Genomic DNA, 6,428 nt, shown 5'->3' on the forward strand with positions numbered 1-6,428 from the left:
TGTACTTCTAAGAGTAGTTTTAATGCAACATACTTTTACTTGAGTATATTTATAGAGAAGAAACGTTACTTTTACTCCGCTCCATTTATCTACATTCAGCTCGCTACTCGCTACTGATTTTTATCCATCTGTTAATGCACGCTTTGTTTGTTTTGGTTTGTCAGACATACCTTCAAAGTAGGATCTATTGCATGCCTGCCTTTCACCAATCAAATACAGTCACTGGTGACGTTTGACTCCGTTTCACCAATCAAACAGAGCCAGGCGGTCACATGATTAACAAGCTTAAGCTTACATGAACTCAACGTCAAATTTGAGGAAGTACATGGCGGTAAGTAACGTTAGTAGATATTTTGGCTGTCACCGTAGGCTGATGTTAGCTTCCCTGCTATGAATCACTGTCAAATGTACATCGTGCGGGGACATTTATTAACATACTGCAGCCTCATAGACACACACACGCACAGTCGCACACACACTCACGCATGCATAGAAACACCAATCAGAAGTGCACAGTGTGTTCCCAGGCGCAGCCCACACCTATCAGTTTATGGTTTGCGTAAAGGCTAACTTGTTATTTACCTTTGTAATCTCTGCTTACTGAGCCTATGGTGCTGTTAAATTATTGTGGCTCAATTTGCCTTAATTTTTTTTATGTTAATGTATTATTATTTAATATATATTATTGTTTTAGTTGCTTAAGAGGTATTCCTGGCTCTGAATTTGCTCATTGCTATTTTTATGTTTTTGCGCATTATTTGTTGCCGTCATCATTAAGCGAACAGGTTACTCATCAGTTACTCAGTACTTGAGTAGTTTTTTCACAACATACTTTTTACTTTTACTCAAGTAAATATTTGGGTGACTACTCCTTACTTTTACTTGAGTAATAAATCTCTAAAGTAACAGTACTCTTACTCTTACTTACTGGCTACTCTACCCATCTCTGCTTACAACAAAGAATCACTTTATTAACATTGTTTTGGTCTGTACCAGAAAATATTAAAAGTGCATCAATTTGCCTGGGGAAAAAAGTCCTAATTTGAATTATGAATAAGGATTAAACTGTCAGGGTCAGTTCTGCAGTGGTTCTCTTCATATTTGTTAGGTCTGAGTCAGCAGATTTGTTGTGTGGAGTGGAGTGCCTCAAGGTTCTGTTGTGGTTCCTGTATTGTTTTTTGCTGTTTTTTTAACCCTTTGGGAAAGAGCCTTCAAAGGTTTAGCAATGTTTCTTTTCACATTTTTGCTGACGACGTCCAGCTCTACTGCTCTTTTAAGCCGTCTGACATCCAGAAGCTTAACTCCTTGGTTCAGTGTTTGGTGGGCATAAAACAATGGCTAAGTGACAACTCTGCAAAACAGAAACCAATCCCTGATAACTTAATTCCAGGTATGAAACAGTACTTGGGTGATTTCGGCCAGTCTACTAAGCCAAGCCTCAGAAACTTGGGAGTTACCTAAAGACATGTCATTAGTGCAGCATTGTAAGCAGCTGACGAGGAACTGCTTCCTTCATCTAAGGAACATCTCTAAACTTTGAGAGATGGTGTCACAGAATGACTTGGATCTTATTTCGTATCTTCGCGGTTTAGACTATTGTAACAGTCGGTTGTCATGTACGAACAAGAAGGAGCTCTCTTGACTGCAACTAGTCCAAAACTCTACAGCGAGAATTCCGACCCGCACTAATGGGAGGACCCACATGTCCTCTATTTTGAAAGAACTTAATTGGCTGCCAGGGTCCTATCGGATCAGGTTCAAAATTCTGGTTCTAGCCTTCAGAGCTTTGCATGGTCAGGCTCCTTCCTACCTCAGTGATCTGATCCAGCCTTAGAACCCCATGTCCTTAGATCAGAATCTGCTGAAGGTTCCACGGACCGATCTTTCTAGGCTTTTGCTCCCACGCTTTGGAACGATCTTCTACCCTCATTGCGCTCAGTTGTCTCTGTTGAATCCTTCAAAAGCAATCTTGAGACTCATGTATTTGTTCAGGCTTTTATGGGCTGTTATGATCTTTATGCTGTATTTTATATTATTTTATATTGTTTATTCATTCTGTTTTTATATTGGGCTTTTATATTAGATGTCATTTCTGATATTCTAACAGTGTTGTGAAGCACTCTGTGGCTTTTGTCTGTAAAAAGTGCAATACAAACACATGTTACTTACAATACAAGTAAATGTTACACAAACACATGTTACTTACTTACCAAACATTTTTTGACCAACTTATACCATTTGATACGGAAAAATAAAATTAAATCCACACAATATACAATAAAAATTAATTCAAATAAACAATAATAATAAATTCAAATTGGATTTCAGGAGCATAATATATAAAACAATTTAACCTACAAAAAAAAACAAAAAAACAATTTGTGCATTTTTTTTCCCATCAAAATGAGGGATTAACAGAATTAATTGCTACAATGCAGTGACATGCGGTCACTAGAGGCAGGTGAGGCGGGGCCTCACCTGCCATCATGGAAAGACAAAAAATGTAAAAAGAAAACAAATTAATTAAATTGTTATATGCATTCAGTGATTATACTATAAAGTTATTTTCCATTTAACTTCACCAGTTTTTGATTACTTTTATTCAAAATCGCTGAATTTTCACATTTGCCGTTCAAATACTGAGAAGAACAGCAGCCAGTTGAGGCACGTCACTCAGTTGTGCCTCACCATGGATTGCGGACTCGGCTAACTGCTGGCCTGCTGAGCAGTGAGACCGTATTGCTATATGAACTATATTATACATCTCCATAGTTTAGTTAGCTGAGGTATATAATGTACAGTGTATTTTGTCAACAACTGTATGTGTGTAACGTATTTCTTGTGCTGAGCGATCATAAAACGGCTGCAAAAAACGCACTGGCTGAGGCTCGCAGTAATCCCGCCTCCTGCACCCCCGCCATAGAATGCACCCCCTGACGGGAGTGTTATATCAACTAAAGCCCACACTTAAACTTTCCACGTGCAAGATTGAATCTATTTAAAAAAGTTATTTCATAAGAAGCCAAAAAGTGCAAAAACAATAATGTTCGTGTTGGAGGAATTGTGAATGACCTCAGGGCCACAACATTAGGTACACCTGCAGACTGCAGGTGTACCTAATTCACAACTCCTCCAACACGAACATTATTGTTTTTGCACTTTTTGGCTTCTTATTAAATAACTTTTGTAACCTATTTTTATGGGCTTTCCTCTTTGTGATGTTAAGTTCCTGTTATGCGCTGTGATACAGTATATGCCTTGAGCTCTTATTTTGAAGGCGCTAAGAGCGGAAGTGATGACACGTTGGAGTGGAGCGGAGGTTTTTGAAAGAAGGTAAATAAAGTGGTCCTCGTGTAAACTGGAGCCTCCGTGTTTGTTATTTTGTAGTTTTATACAATATAGGCGACATTTATAAACCCTCGGTTACACTTTTTTAAATAGATTCAATCTTGCACGTGGAAAGTTTAAGTGAGGGCTTTAATTGATATAACACTCCCGTCAGGGGGTGCATTCTACGGCGGGGGTGCATTAATCCAGCACAACAGCGGCGCATGGACTTCATTTATAAGTAAAGGTAAGACCATAATAACGTTTTTTTTATTAAATGTGCTTTTTTTGTGTGCTACAGTTTGTATGTTTAAAGTTAAGTTAAAGTACCAATGATTGTCACACACACACTAGGTGTAATTAAATTTGTCCTCTGCATTTGACCCATCCCCTTGTTCACCCCCTGGGAGGTGAGGGGAGCAGTGGGCAGCAGCGGCGCCGCGCCCGGAAATAATTTTTGGTGATTTAACCCCCAATTCCAAGCCTTGATGCTGAGTGCCAAGCAGGGAAGAATGCTGGTATGAGCTTTTAAACATAACCCGTTAACTGCTGCCAATCAAATGGTGAACAAGATACTCTTTAGGGTTCATATGCTTGTAAATCTGACTGTGATGAAGTCAGTGCTTCACCAGCCATCAACCTCACCGCACGTCACTGCTACAATGAGCGCATTTTGTTTCGAACGGCTTTTGGAAGCGGGGTTTGAAGCATGATACTGCATGATACTGATGAAGCATGTTTCTCGAGGTCACACGCGTCCCTCCTGTCATCGCCATTAAAGTGAGCAAAACAAGAGACCTCATTTGCGACACTTTCCACCTCAAAACTCTGATAAATAAACGTTCTAGAAATTGGATTGTTTAGTGAGGTCCTCTGATCTGGCGCTGCGCCAACAAGACATCAAACTTGACTAAATAGAGGAAGTCTTAAAAAAGTTTCTGTATATGAACCTGCGGAAGGATCATTACCTTTACCAACAGAGAGCTACATCTCCAGGGCAAGGCGCCCTGCAATTAGCGTCTTTTTGTGTCAATTTTGCCATCTCGTGGGATGTGAAAGTGGACCAGCCTCTCCGTCCATGGCCACATTTGTCTACTAGCAGGTGAGAAATGCATGAATTATAATCTAGAATTTACTTTTAGCAAGTTTGAGACGAAGCAGAAGCAACCACCAGTTTAGTGTGTTAACAATAGCAGCGTAAGCCAGCATTAGCTCGCTGCTATCGATGTGCCGCTAAAATAGTCCGTCTGTGTTGGCGCTTATAATAACAATATCACTCATATTTGGTACATTTTCAGGTCACGACATGTAAATGGAGTATTGTTGGCGATTTCCGTATGTTTTTAGAGCGAGTATAATGGGACAACACAGGACCCTTGATCTGTTGACTTAATTATTAGCTATTTATTTACGATTTATTTTGAATGTATAACAAAAGCCAAGCATATGTGTTCTTGTCTTATATAAGGATTGTGAATGATAAACAGCACATCTGCTTCCAGTATGACTGATCTGATAATATGGTCAGAGTGCAGAAGCGTTACTACACTGACGTAGAATCTACGGAAATAGCCAAGATATTTGGGGCGGTTCGTTCAAAATGGCTGAATGTGTGGCATTTTGTGACGTTTAGATGGCATTGTCACATACTTTGCGGATCGTAAATACAATTAGATATGGTTTAATGCAGGGGTGTCAAACTTACGGCCCGAGGGCTGGATCAAGCCCACGAAAAGGTTTTATCTGGCCCGCGGGATGAGTTTGGTAAGTATAAAAATGTACCTGAAAATTTTGAATGAAAGAAACAGCTGTTCTAAATGTGTCCACTGGATGTCGCAATAGCAATTCTTTGTATCTTTGTAGATGATGCTACATGTCAGTCGAGGAAAATGATCAAACTACATATATAACTTACTGTAATTTGATTTTGATATACTTTTTTTTATCTTGATAAAAATTAACACCAATGAGTTGACTGATGAACATTATCACATCATTTATTCAGAAAATATAAATAACGACAAACATAGAATACTATTAAATGCAACATGTACAGTCGTGCTCATAAGTTTACATACCCTGGGAGAATCTGATTTCATGGCCATTCTTCAGAGAATATGAATGATAACACAAAAACCTTTCTTCCACTAATGCTTAATGGTTGTTTGAAGCTATTTATTGGCAAACAACTGTGTTTACTCTTTTTAAATCAAAATGACAAAAGAAAGTACCCAAATGACCCTGATCAAAAGTTTACATACCCCAGTGACTTTGATCTGATAACATGCACACAAGTTGACACAAACAGGTTTGAATGGCTAATTAAGGTTCCAATCCTCACCTGTGACATGTTTGTTTGTAATTAATGTGTGTGTATAAAAGGTCAGTGAGTTTCTGGGCTTCTGACAGACCATTGCATCTTTCATCCAGTGCTGCACACATGTTTCTGGATTCTGAGTGATGGGGAAGGCAAAATAATTGTCAAAGGATCTGCGAGAAAAGGAAATTGAACTGCATAAAACAGGAAAGGGGTATAAAAAGATATCCAAGGAATTGAGAATGCCAATCAGCAGTGTTCAAACACTGATTAAGAAGTGGAAAATGAGGGATTTAGGTCGACCAGCAAATATTTCAGCCACAACTGCCAGGAAGATTGTTCGAGATGCAAAGAAAAATCCACAAATAACTTCAGCTGAAATACAGGACTCTCTGAAAAATTGTGGTGTGGCTGTTTCAAGATGCACAATAAAGAGGCACTTCAAGAAAAATGGGCTGCATGGTTGAGTTGCCAGAAGAAAGCCATCACTCCAAATCACTTTGTTCCAGGAGTTTTGACAATTGTCTCTGTGCTGTTTGGCGTAATGTAAGCGGGATACTTTGTGACATTTGCGCAGAAATGGCTTTCTTCTGGCGACTCGACCATGCAGCCCATTTTTCTTCAAGTGCATCTTGAAACAGCCACACCACAATTTTTCAGAGAGTCCTGTATCTCAGCTGAAGTTATTTGTGGATTTTTCTTTGCATCTCAAACAATTTTCCTGGCAGTTGTGGCTGAAATCTTTGCCGGTCCTTGGATAGAAACACAATTAAGCAAATAAAGT

Source organism: Nerophis lumbriciformis, linkage group LG13 (genome assembly GCF_033978685.3).
Source record: "Nerophis lumbriciformis linkage group LG13, RoL_Nlum_v2.1, whole genome shotgun sequence".
Taxonomy (NCBI): Eukaryota; Metazoa; Chordata; class Actinopteri; order Syngnathiformes; family Syngnathidae; genus Nerophis; species Nerophis lumbriciformis.